A 14,382-nucleotide genomic window follows, 5' to 3' on the forward strand; every position below is an offset into this window, starting at 1 on the left:
TTCTATCTCCCTTACTTGATTTTCACAATATTTTTTGAGCTCTGTCATAGCCTGAGACTAATTTACATTTTTTTTCTTTCAGTCTTTAGATGCAGAAGCTTGTACTTCCTCATCTTCAGATTAAGGATTTTGATCCTTCTTGAGATCACAGAATGTATTTCTCAATGGTGTTCCTCTTTTTTTTCTTTTTATTCATTTCCCCAGACTGTGCCTGTTTTGGGGGTGCTTCCTGAGCTTTTGAGTATTATTGGGACACCCTCCCTCCCACAAGGATCTCAGTGTGTGAAGCTCTGTCTTCCCTCCTGGTCTGTGAATGACCACAAGTGTACCACTCTGCCATAGGGCTGAGGTGGTGGTGGGGGCTGCTGTTCTATGGGGGGACTAGACTGTGATCAAGATCCGAATGTGGTCAGAGCCCCAGAATCCTGTTCTGAATACAGAAGACAGACATCAGAAGTCTCTCCACTCCCCTATCTTTGGTAGACTGAGCACTCAAGGCTCAGTTGCCTGTGGGCTCCTGCTTACTGGCTCCACTTGCTTCTGTTTCCTGGATCTGGGCTGCCTTGGTCACCACTGCTCTCTGAGTTCCCTGAGGACTGGGCTTCACAGGCTTGCTCTAGCAGACATCCCCCTGCTGATCTTCCAAGTTGTGGTTGGTGCTTACTGGGGTGTAGGTCAGGAAACTGCCCCTGCTTCGGTGAGCTCTGGCTCCCAGGGAGACTGAAGTTCCTTCACTTTGGTGGGTGCCCCTCTAACCACGTGGAGTGGAGCCTTTCCACTATTTTCCTGGTTACCTTGCTCTGGAGAATTGCCTCACTGGATCCCTCTGTGGGTTCTGTCTCTCAAAAATTTAGTTAGATTCACAATTTTATGATTTTTGAAATATTATATATAGAGAGCACCTAAGAGAGGCTCTTCTCCTGTTGCCATCCTTAGTTTTATCTTTATGAGCCTCATTTGGAGTTTTCTTGGCAAATATACTTGAATGGTTTGCCATTTCCCTCTCCATCTCATTTGACAGATGAGAAAACTGAGGCAAACAGGGTTAAGTGACATGCCCAGAGTCACACAACTACTAAATGTATGAGGCTGCATTTGAATTCAGGAAGATGAGTCTTCTGGCTCCAAGACCAGCACTCTATCCACTGTGTCACTTCTCTGCCCCTTAATCTTAATGCTTTCTCTTTATTGATTATTCTCAGTTTATCCTCTGGATATCTTGGTTGCACATAGTTGTTTGCTTGTTGTCTCCTTAGTCAGGCAGGTAGTGCTGTGAATAGATGCTGGGTTTGGAGTCAGGAAGAGAGACTTGAAATAAAATATGACCTCATACGAGCTGTAAGTCATCTACCTACCTTAGCTTCCTCTTCTGTAAAATGGGGATAATAATAGGACTTAACACTTGGAATTGTTGCAAGGATAATATGAGATAATATTTATTATATAGAATAATGTCCAGTATATATATAAGGTCATTAATGAATTCTGGTTGACTTGCTTTGAATAGGAATTGGGTCATTTCTCACTGAATCCAACTCTTTCTACTACAAAAAAACCTACCTTTTAAAGCAATGCCTTGTGACCAGCATCCTGAGAGTTAGTCATGACTGGATAAATCCAAATTATGTACTACCTCTTTAAGAAGCCTATGTTCCCTCTAACTAAAAGTACCATCTTCCTTTTCATATTTTTGTACATTATTTTGACATTCCCCATTCTATCTAGTACCAAACTTATTTGTGGGAAACTAGGGAACACAGTGGTTGATTTGTAGCTAGGAAAATCTGAGTTCCAACCCAGCCTTAGACACTTATTAGTGACTGTGGCAAGTCATTTATTCTCTCCTAGCCTTAGTTTCCCCATTTGTAAAGGGTCAGTGATAATAGCAGTTACTTTCCAAGGTTGTTTACAATAATGGAATGAGGTAATATCTTGAAAGTGCTTTGCAAACTTCAAAGTGCCCACAATTGCTAGTGATTATTTGTATCAGTGTTACATCTCCACAATTAAACTGTAAATTTCTTGAAATCAAGAGAGTTGAAATCAACAGTTGTGAGAGAAAAGAGCAATGGTTTGGAAATCAAAGGAGCTGAAGTTCCATACTGTCTGCTATTTATGGTGTGACCTTGAGGTATCAATTCCTGGTTTTGTAGTAAAACTGAGAAGAAAATATGATATGACTGAGACACTGACTGGATAATACTCTTTCCCACTCTTGAACTTAGTTTCCTCATCTTTAAAATAAAGGGATCTCTAAGGTCCCTTCTAGCTAGCTGTGACCCTAGATAAGTCATGATGTTTGTCCCAGTTTCCTCAGCTGTAAATTGGGGCTAATAATGGCACCTACCTCTGAGGGTTGTTATGGGGATCATATGACATAATAATTGAAATAATAATGGCACTGTTATCAAGAGCCCAGCACAAAGTATACACTATACAATTTTATTTATTATTATTTTCATGAAATACTTCAATTCATAGGAAATATTTGTTAAGTGAATGAATGGAAAGATCTGAGATCAATTCCAGATGTCATCTGTCCAAGTTCCTCATTTTACAAATGAAGAAATTGAGACTCAAGTAGGTCAGGGGATTACCTAAATTCACTAAATTAGGAAGCATTAGAGACAGGATTTGAACTCAACTCTTTTCCTTTTAGAGTGCCTACTCTTTTCACTATACAAGACTGCCTTTTGATCTCAAGCCTTAGCGGGCATGAGGAAAGTGTAGAACTGCAAGAAGATGACTGTGGAAAGAGCACAATTGATTAAAAAAAGCAGTGTAAGCTTATTGATTTTTTAAAAATATTATTTTTAATATTCATTTTTAGCAATTCTAAGTTCCAGATTTTCTCCTTCCACCATAAACTCATTGACTTAAGGTAGCCTACTAATATTCAGACTAGATTCTAAAATAACCTAAAGAAAGTCTGAAGTAGATGAGACCTTCAAAGGAATATGGTTGATTGAGACAAAGGATTAGAGCAAGAGGGAAATTATCATTTGTTCGGTTTTTCAGTCATGTCTGAAGTGTTTATAACTCTATTTGAGGTTTTTTGGCAGAGATAATAAAGTAGTTTGCCATTTCCTTCTTCAGATCATTTTACAGATGAGAAAACTGAGGCAAATAGGGTGAAGTGATGTGTCCAGGGTTAAACCACTAGTGTCTGAAGCCAAATTTGAATCCAAGAAGATGAGTCTTCCTGATATTCCATTAACTGTGCCACCTAGATGCCCCTAAGAACAGATAGAACTAGTCTAATCCCTCTCTTTTCTTTTTTAATTTAAATGTATTTATTTATTTTCATCCATATGCACATGTATATTTTTAAGTTACAAAATTTCCTTCCACACTCCCTTTCCTCCTCCCCTCCCCTCAGCAGTGAACAGTCAGTATGTTGTACTATATATTTTAATAAACCTCTTTACAGATTAGTAATTTTTGGTATGAGGAGTTAGGATTAAGGGAAAGAGATACATAAGAGATAATTTTTATAAAGTGTTCAACAGATTCTGAAGGGTTGTTTTTATTTGTGTGTGTTTTGTTTTGTTTTGTTTTTTCCTCTGGATGGGGATAACATAGTCCATAGCCAGTCTAATACAGTTGTCTTAACTCTCTAGACTGTTGAGAGAAGCTGCTTCCATCAAGACTGTTCATCTCACAATGTTGTTGTTGATGTGTACAATGTTCTCTTGGTTCTGCTTCCTTCACTCAGCATCAGATCCTGTAAGTCATTCCATGCTTCTCTAGAATCCGAACATTTATGGTTTTTTATAGAACAATAGTTTTCCATGTTATTCATGTATCATAACTTGTTTAGCCATTCCCCAAATGATGGACATCCCCTCAATTTCCAGTTTTTTGCAACTATGAAAAGAGCTACTATGAATATTTTGGAACAAGTAGGACTTTTTAATACTCTCTTCTGGTTCTATAGACTTAAAATTGGAATTGCCAGGTGAAAGGGCATGAATAGTTTTATTGCTCTTTGGGTATAATTCCATATTGCTCTCCAGAAGGATTGGATCCATTCACAACTCAACCAGCAATGCATTACTGTCCCAGTCTTCCCACAACCTCTCCATCATCAATCATTTTTCCTTTCTCATCTTGATCAATCTGCTAGGTATTAGATGATACCTCATTGTTGTTTTAATTTGCATTTCTCTAATCAGTAATGATTCAGAGCATTTTCATATGATTATATATAGCTTTAATTTCTTCATTTGAAAATTGTTTATATCCTTTGACCATTTATCAATTGGGGAATGACTTGTGACCTTATAAATTTGATGTAATTCCCTATATATTTTAGAAGTAAGACCTCCTACTTGTGAAGATTGTTTCCCAGATTCCTACTTTCCTTCAATTTTTGGCAGCATTGATTTTATTAGTACAAAACCTTTTTAATTTAATATAGTCAAAAACATTCATTTTGCAGTTTATAATGTGCTCTAATTCTTGTTTGGTCATAAATTTATCCCCTTTCCATAGATCTGATAAGAGTTTTTTTTTTGGTCTATTAATTTATCTATAGTATTGCTCTTTATGTCTAAATCCTGTTCCAATTTGACTTTATTTTGGTATAGGCTGTGAGCTGTAGATCTATGCCTCATTTTTGCCATAGGATGTTCCAGTTTTCCCAACAATTTTTGTCAAATGGTGAGTTCTTATCCCAGAAGCTGATGACTTTCAGTTTGTCAAATAGTAGATTGCTGTAGTCATTTATTATGACTTCTTTTGAACCTACCCTAATCCACTGATCCATTACTCCATTTCTTAACCAGTACCAGGAAGTTTTGATGACTGCTGCTTTATAGTATAGTTTGAGATCTGATAGAGTTAGGTCACCTTCCTTTACATTTTTTTTTCATCAGTTCCCTTGCTATTGTTGATCTTTTGTTGCTCCAAATGAATTTTCTTACTATTTTTTTTCTAGCTTGTTAAAGTAGTTATTTGGTAGTTTGATTAGTATGGCACTGGATAAGTAATTTAATTTAGGTAGAATTGTCATTTTTATTATATTAACTCGACCTAACCATGAGCAATTGACATTTTCCCAATTATTTAGATCTGACTTTATTTTGGTGATAAGTGCTTTATGATTGTGTTTGTACAATTTCTGGGTTTGTCTTGGGAGGCAGGCAGACTCCCAAGTATTTAATATCTATAGTTATTTTAAATGGAATTTCTCTTTTTATCTCTGGCTCTTGGGATTTGCTGTTCATATAGAGAAATGCTGATGATTTATGTGGGTTTATTTTATATCTTGATACTTTGCTGAATTTTTTTAATTGTTTCAGTGAGTTTTTAAAATGATTTTCTCAGGTTCTCTAAGTATACCATCATTCTTTTTCTTTTCTTTTTGCTACTGCTAGCATTTCTAATACTATATTGAATAGTAATGATGATAATAGGCATCCTCGTTTCACCCCTGATTTTATTGGAAATGCTCTGAGTTTATTCCCATTACATATAATATTTGTTGATACTTTTAGATAGATACTATTTACTCTTTTAAGGAAAATTCCATTTATTCCTAAACTTTTAGTGTTTTTAATAGGAATGGATGTTGTAGTTTATCAAAGGATTTTTCAACATCTATTGAGATAATCATATAATTTCTGTCGATTTTGCTATTGATATGTTTAATTATGTTGAGTGTTTTCCTAATGGTGAATTATTCCCTATGTACCTGGTATAAATTCTACCTGATCATGGTGTGTTATCCTGGTAATAACTTGCTGTGGTTTCATTGCTAAAATTTTATTTAAGATATTTGCATTAATATTCATTAGGGAGATTGGTCTATAATTTTCTTTTTCTGTTTTGGTCCTTTCTGGTTTAGGTATCAGCCCCATGTTGGTGTCATAAAAAGAGTTGGCAGAACTCCTTCCTCTCCTATTTTTTAAAATAGTTTATGTAGAATAGGAGCTAATTGCTCCTTAAATGTTTGGTTGAATTCATTTTTAAATCCATCTGGACCTGGAGATTTTTTTTTAGGAAGTTTATTGATGGTTTCTTCAATTTCATTTTCTGAAATGGGGTTATTTAAAGTAATTTATTTCCTCTTCTGTTAATCTGGTCAGTTTATATTTTTGTAAATATTCATCCATTTCACTCAGGTTATCCAATTTATTAGCATACAGTTCAGTCTAGTAATTCTGAATTATCTCTTTAATTTCTTCCTCATTGGTGCTTAGTTACACCTTTACATTTTTGATACTGGTAATTTGGTTATCTTTCTTTTTTTAAGTCAGATTAACCAAAGGTTTGTCTATTTGATTGACTTCTTCATAAAACTGATTCTTAGTTTTATTTATGAGACCAATGGTTTCCTTGCTTTCATTTTTTTTTTTTGCAAGGCAATGGGGTTAAGTGGCTTGCCCAAGACCACATAGCTAGGTAATTATTAAGTGTCTGAGACCGGATTTGAACTCAGGTACTCCTGGCTCTAGGGTCAATTCTCTATCCACTGTGCTGCCTAGCCACTCCCTTGCTTTCAATTTTAATCCCTCTCTTTTCATAAGAGTCCTTCAGATACTTGAACACAGATATAATGATCACCATTTGTTTTCTCCTTTCCAGGCTAGACATGCCTAGTACCTTTAACCAGTCATTATGTGATAGGAATGCTAGACCCTTCACCATTCCTAGTGTCCCTCCATGGGATATTCTCCAGCTTATCAGAGACCTTCTAAAATAAAGATGTACAGAATTCAATACCAGATGAAGTCTGACCAGCTGGGGCTGAGGATGGTGAGACAATCACCTTCTATTTTTGGAAAATAGACTTCTCTTAAGGAGACTCAAAATCACAGTGGTTTTGTTGGCTGCTATGGTGCATTACTGACTCATTGATTTTACTGTCCCTTGAAATTCAGACCTTTTTTAGACAAACCATTGACTAATCATTAACCTCCCCCAACCCCCATCTTGTACTCAGGAAATTTATTTCTTAAACCAAAGCATAAGATTGTATTTTGAATTTCTCCTAATTAGATTCATCTCAATAATTTAGGGTGTTAGGATCTTTTGGGATCTTAACTCTGCCTCCATTTTGTCATCCTAACTTTGTATCTTTTACAGATCTGATGGTTCATCTACATTATTGGGAAGATCTCTCTTGTGGCTGCACTCCTAATTATTCAACAGCATTTTCTCTAATATGCCCTCAACACTTTTTCTCTAGAATGCAAGTTCCATGAGGACAGGGATTATCTTTCTTTCTGCTTCTATTTGTATTCCTATCACTTAGTATGGTATCTAGAATAAAGACTTGGTAAAATTTGGAATTTGAAATCTTATAAAAAGGAATGTTGAAACCCATCTTAAGTGTAATTGGAAACTATAAAATTCTTTTCATAAATTAAAAAATCTAAATGCTTGACTTTACTTGATAAAGATATTGAAAATTAAACAATACAGAGTTAAAAACCAGAAAAGGGCAAAAAAGAATTCTCATTTTTTAAAAAAGAAACAGTTTTCTCTGTTGAATATTGAGTGGGATTTCTATTCCTGGGAATATTCTAGATTTGATCATTAAAGAGGCAATTATCTGGAGGACTCCAGCCAAGTTGACATAAGGCCATTAATGACTACTTGTTGACTTCTGCTTTTTAAATGGTTCTGAATCTACTTATATAGACATTATACTAAATATACCCCCCCCACACACACACACACTTTGGTCTATATTTTGCACTTGGGACCCATGGGAGTAGGGATAAATGACCTCTTAGATTCAAGTCACTCTGTGTACACACATCACTATACACCTATAGTATACATCTTTCCCTCTTCTTTTCAAAACTAATGAGATACTTTATTGAATGTTTTCTTTTGTAGATGTTGGCTAGCCATCTCTTTGAAGACTGGTGCTATAATTTCCTCAGGAACTGAGTTAAAATTTATTGACCTATATTTTGCAGGCTCTTGTTACTGATTCCTTAAAAAAATAGGGTCATCATTTGACCTTCTCTAGCTCTTTGGTATTTCTCCTCTTCTTCATAATCTTTCAAATATCACTAAAAATGGTTCAGCAATCCCATCTGCCATTTTTTATAGTACTTGAGGAAATAGCCTATTTAGTCCCAGGTAACTTAAACTCTTTACATTAGAACTAAATATAGTAACCCTTCTGCCTCCCTATCTTGATTTCAAGTTGAGTTCCTGTCAGGGATAGGGCTGGACAATTTCTCCCAGAGTCAAAATACTCTGTAGATTCAAACTATTCATGAGTCCCTGTTGATGATCTTACATCATGAACCCAAAGTAAAGACATTTTCTAGGCTGTTAAAGTAAGAACAGTAGCTAGAAAAATCATTTCCGTGATTGGGCATACTCCCTCATATATACACTTTTAGTAAAGCCATAGCTGGCCTTTCAGGATCCTATTTTTTTTTCTCTTCTTAAAAAATCCTCATATGATTCCCTCTTTGGTGGAAAGACAGAGCAACAGCATTTATTAAATGCTCACTTACATATCAGAGAATTCATTAAACATTGGGTCCACAAATATAAGAACTCTATGAAAAAGGCAGTTCTTGCCATCAAGGTGCTTACATTCTAACGGGAAAACAAAGAAAAGGGAGCTGAAATCAGGATCAGGGTTAAGATACCTAGTTAGTTAGATAAAATGGCCCCTCCTTAACATAAGAGACCTGAGAGGAATTCACCAATGAGAAAAGGGAGCCAGAACAGTGGAAAGATCATGAGAAGGTCTTTAGGGGCTAATAGATGTTTCAGGGTGAGAAGGTCCTATGCAATGAGGGAAATTCCAGGATGAGATGGCAAATGAGATATGGTGGCACGTAATGAAGAATGAAGCTGCAGAAAGGAATAAGACCCAAGAAGAACAGGGCCATCCATTCCTTTGCCAGACCTATTTTTGACTTTTCAGTCTGTGCCACCATATCTCATTTGTTTTCTCTTTTCTCATTGGCTTTCTCTTAAGCCCTTAAACAGCTCCCTGGCTATACTTCTTGGATCTGCCTCCATATAGGTTTCTCTATTGCTCTACTGAATGTGGTATCTCTGAATTATTCAAGTAGAAAATAGTTCTGTTGTAATCCTTTGTCCATGGTGGTGTCAGGCAGGAGAGAGAAACTCCATATTATTGCCTTGTGGTAGTAGTATAGGAGTCACACCTACAAAGTTCCTTCCTCCCTCAAACTGCTTCAAAATTGGCAAGTATGCAGCTTAAGAACCATCAGAGTTATGATTGAACCCAATCAAAGGCAAATTATCCTTCATATTCCAATCACATTGTCTAATGAGAGGTGGTTCAGTGGATAGAACACTAGGTTTGGAGACCAGATTTAAGTTTAAATCTGGTCCCAGACATTCACTACCTGAAAAAGTCACTTAACCCTTTTTTTGCTTCAGTTTTCTCATCTGTAAAATGAACTGGAGAAGGAAATAGCAAATCACTCCAGGATCTTTGCCAAAAAACCTTCAAATAAGGTCAAAGTTAAACACAGCGGAAGAAGAAAATAAAAAGGCATTACTTGAATTAGACATCTTATGTAATGTTAATTCTTATACAATAATATTATATATTTGTATGACATGAAATGATATGATATGGTATGGTATTAAGACACTTTATAGATTCTGTTATCTGCAACTTACTTTCATCCCCTCCATCTTGTTTCCTCAGGTTCAGTCTCTTAAAGGATGTCACCCTCTTATGATCATACTATCACCTGCTCTTGTTCCCCTCTTCCTTAAATTGTGAGTTTGTTTTTTGTTTAGGCTGTTGATTTCATTGGAAACTCTCTTTACAAAGGTAGATCAATAGTTCCTGCATCATTTAGTCTTAGAGAGTTGTCTGGGCACTGGAAGGTTAAAGTAATTTGCACAAAGTCACACAGCCAATGTATATTATAGGTAAGACTTGAACCCATGTCTTTCTGATACTAAGAACAACTTTCTTTACACTGTCTTGTTCTATCTCACATATTTTCTGTTTTACACATACACACATACACATGCATAAATATCTTTTTAAAAAAATCTAATTTGGTTGGTGAGTTCTCCATATAATACAAATTGAACCCTACAGACAACTCCCATTTTTCCTCTACATTGGAACTTTTCTCTTTTGTATCTTTGGTATTTCATTCTTAAGACTTTTCCTTTCTCACTGGAATGACATCCCATTAGGATTTTAGGTCATGGAATCCTTTGTATCCTTCCTTTGAAATCTACTTTTCCAAAATTTAGGCTGCATGTCAAACTATTCCTGTTTTCCTCTTCTCTAGAATGAAGTGGTAATTTCCCATCAAGGGAATTTTTGTCTTATTAATCTCTTCATCTCTGTTAGAATCAATCCATAATAGGATTCTTCTTGTGAGTTCTTTCATTTTTTTGTAAAGTAGAAATTATAATTAAGTTGTATTTATAAACTGTTGGTGGTTCTGCTCTTTTTGGGAAGAAGGGGGGGAGAGAGATAGAGACAGAGTGAGACAGACAGAGAGAGACAGGGAAGAAGAAAGAATAAGAAGAAGAAAGAAGGAGGAGGAGGAGGAGCAGGAGAAGAAGAAAAGAAAGAGGAGGAGGAGGATACAGCTTCAGAAGATGTTTGGATATTTGAATCTCCCATCATAACTATAGTATACTTCTAAGCCAGACTTAGGCACTGTTTCATTTATTCCCATTCTCTCTAGGCGGACTGTGGTTTACTTCAATAATAAATTTTTTTGTATTCCTATCTCCATTGATCTTCACCTATGTTCTCTCCTCTATGCTTCTTCCTTCTGAAATCTTCACAGATTTCCCCACATGATTAATCATCTTAATAGTCAAATCTACTCTCTCTCTTACCTATTTCATTTCTTTTGTATTTGATATGCTTACACTGAATTATACTACTGACATAAATTTTATCTTGCTGAGTCTCAGTGATGCATGTGAAACAAAATTTGCTTCCTTGTGTTATAACCTCTAGTTTATTTTCCTTATAGTTTGAACCTTGGACATTTGTGTACATAAATTTGATGGCATAGGTTTTAATTTTGTCTCTTGTGAACTTTGGTGTACTTCAGCCTTTGTTTTTCCTTCATTAGAACTACTTTCTGGTATTTAGACTGATTGATTTACATAGATAATTTTCTCCTCTCATCTTTTAACACCTCTGATTAGATTTTTCAAATATGAGAAAAAATGCATTCTAACTGGTCATGGTTAGTTTTCCTGCCCTTCATTCATGCCAGGAATCTATTATATTTTCAAAGTTGTGATTCAGATATCCAAATCCAATTCTGGATATCTTCCTCTGTAGCTGTCCACTTCCAAAATCAAATTTTCTCTTTGTATTTCTTGCTTCATCAAGCAGACTTAAGAAAAATACAACCTAGTTCCCTATGGTCTTTTGTTTCTTATTCAAAAACCATAATTTTGCCAACACATTTTAAGCTCTTTTTGACATTATAATTTTGCTTTCATAAATCACCAGACATGTATGGTAGTTATCTGTCTTGAAAAATTCTTGGTGGTGTTCTCTGTTATGTCTTTTTTAAGTTATTGATGCTTTCTGTTTTTTTTTATATCATTACAATTTTCCCCAGTCTCCTTCTCTCTGTCTCAGAGAGCCATATCATACAACAAATATTATTTTCTAAAAAAATTATTTTCCTGGATTTATTGTTTTGTTAATTGTTTAGACTTATAAAAGCAATGGAGAAAATGTTAATAATGCTGTAGATCTGAAAACCTGTAATCTTCTCTTTCCTGCTCCTCTCCTCCCTTGTCCTTCCTCTCTCACCTTCCTCCAGCACCAGCATACCACTGGATCTAGTCCATTGTTACCATCTCCTTTTATTGCTACACTACAAAAAGTCAGATACATTTTATTTTGTTCAGTCATCAAATCAACAAACAAAACTAAAACAAAACGATTTCTTTGGCTGATTCACTTAGGATCAAAAAAATCTGACCTTTTTCAGTGTTAAGTGTAGTGTAAACTGATCCAAGTATAGTGCAAACCAGTGAAATGTAATCCACTGTGATGTAATTTAATGTAGTGTCACTCAATGTGATTCCATCCTGTGTGTTGGTCCAGTGTAACATCATCCAATAGACAAAAACCTAGTAGAAGAAAACCTCAGTCCATATAGGGGTGATACAGTGTATTATAAATCTAATGAAGTAAGATTTGGTTCAGTAGAGAAGAAAGATTTTTTGAAGTTTTTCTTTTTATTTATGGGGTCATTTATTCATAGATCAGAGCTGAGAATTCTTAACCCCCAGACAAAGTTGTTTAAGCCAACTGACTCCTTCTAAGAATATTGTTTTTAAATATATAAAAGTGCACAAAATACACAGATTTTCAAAGGAAACAATTATATTAAAATGTGATTTTCAGAATAGATTTAAAAAAACTAATGTTGGGAACCCAGAAAACTGAAATTGTACCCTCAACATTATTATACTTGATAAAATCTTCATATAGCAGTACATTCCTCCTTTCCCACTTTATACTTGTCATTTAAACTTTGCACTTTTCAGAAGGATCAGGTACAGGTTATAATGTCATGGGAAGAGGCATAGCTAGCTACAGATGCTGATACTGAACTGATACCGTTGTAACTGCAGGTTACATCCTGCAACCAGATATTCTGTGCCTCTGAGTCACAGGGCCTGATAATGGATCACACAACATATTGGATTATTCTTTTTTTCAGGTGTATCTCATCTCCTTAGGTAGACTGTGAGTTTCTTGTGTGAAGGAACTAGACCATATTTTTTTTAGTTATTTCAGAGGACTTATTACATTGTTCAATCAATATTTGCTAAGGGTTCAAATCAACCTGTTCTCTGAGGATCTAATCCATTTGAATCTGGCAAGCTGTTGGTTTCTGCCTTAAATATAAGAAAGTACCTTTTTTGACAAATAGACCATCTATGCTTTAGTTCTCTGAGCTACTAAAGTGCTAAGTGTCAAAGAGCTGGGTTTTTCATGTGGAGACATAAAAGCCTGAGAAGTTTACAAAGTATATAAGAAAGGCCAGGAATGCAGTTAGTCTAGAGACTACTGAGACTACTTTTGATTCAATGTCTCTTTTCCTTCCCTTCATTTGCAAGAGAGAGCAAAATAGAGAAACTTATTGGACTTTAAATCCTGAGAGCCCATGAAAGTTTGTGGGGGGAAAAGCTTCTAATGATTATGGAAAAACATTTACTAATGTGGAAATTAAGCAGTGAATCACATAGAATTTCTGACACTATGAGAGATTGATTTACATAGATAATTTTTTCCCTTCATTTTTTTTATTAAAGATTTTATTTGAGTTTTACATTTTCCCCCCAATTTTACTTCCCTTCCCCCCTTTTCCCTTCATTTTTGAAGTATATCATGACATCAGGGAAGTAATGCCATGATGAACATGCCATGAATTGGATTTCAGTGAGGGGTGCTGTGCTAAGTCGCCAGCCTCATTTTCTCATCTGGAACCATCTGGGTCCAGTGGTCAAATAGGGATAACTGGAGATGGCCCTGGATAGGAGGCAATCAGGGTTAAATGACTTGCCCAAGGTCACAACTCTAGTAACAGTCAAGTCTTAGGCTGGATTTGAGCTCCTGTGCTCCAAGGCTAGTGCTCTATCCACAGCACCAAAGAGGCTGGCCTTGTTGACCAAGTAGTAGGGATCAAAGGACCAAAGCTTTAGAGTCTGAAGGGGGGCTTAGAGGTCATTTCACTCTAAATCCCTTGAGACCCAAGAAATTTGATGTGGCTTACCTAAGAGTCACAGTAAGTGGTATAGTAGGATTTGAACTTTTTAAAAAAGAATTTGCTTAAAGAGAAAATAAAGACCATTGCAAGTGAGGAATATACTGAAAAAAATATGAATACATGTGCAATGTACACCTATGGACCTGCCCCCTCTGGTGGTTTGGAGAAATCTTCTCATTGTTTTTCATTTGAGTCCTGTTTGATCTTTATAGTTTTGTTACATTCACTTTTGATATTTTCTGTGTGGTCATTCTTTCCATTTACATGGTTGTAGTCATTGTGTTTTTTTTTTTTTGGTTTTCTTTGTTCTGCTTACTTCATTCTGCATCAGTTTATAAAGATATTTCCATGCTCCTCTATATTCATCACATACATCATTTTTTATAGCATGGTAATATTCTAATACAGTTATGGACCATAGATTCTTAAGCAATGACATCTACTTTGTTTCCAATTCTTAGTTATCACAAAAAAGTGCTGCTTTCAATATTTTGGTATATATATATATATATATATATATATATATATATATATATGGGAAATTTTTTTGTTGTATCTCTATTGCTGTTTTCAGGTTGACAAAATAGCTGCTTCTTTCTCTCACCCTTCCATACTATTCTCTCAATTAATGATTTTTGTGACTTTA

Source organism: Macrotis lagotis, chromosome 1, assembly GCF_037893015.1.
Source record: "Macrotis lagotis isolate mMagLag1 chromosome 1, bilby.v1.9.chrom.fasta, whole genome shotgun sequence".
Taxonomy (NCBI): Eukaryota; Metazoa; Chordata; class Mammalia; order Peramelemorphia; family Peramelidae; genus Macrotis; species Macrotis lagotis.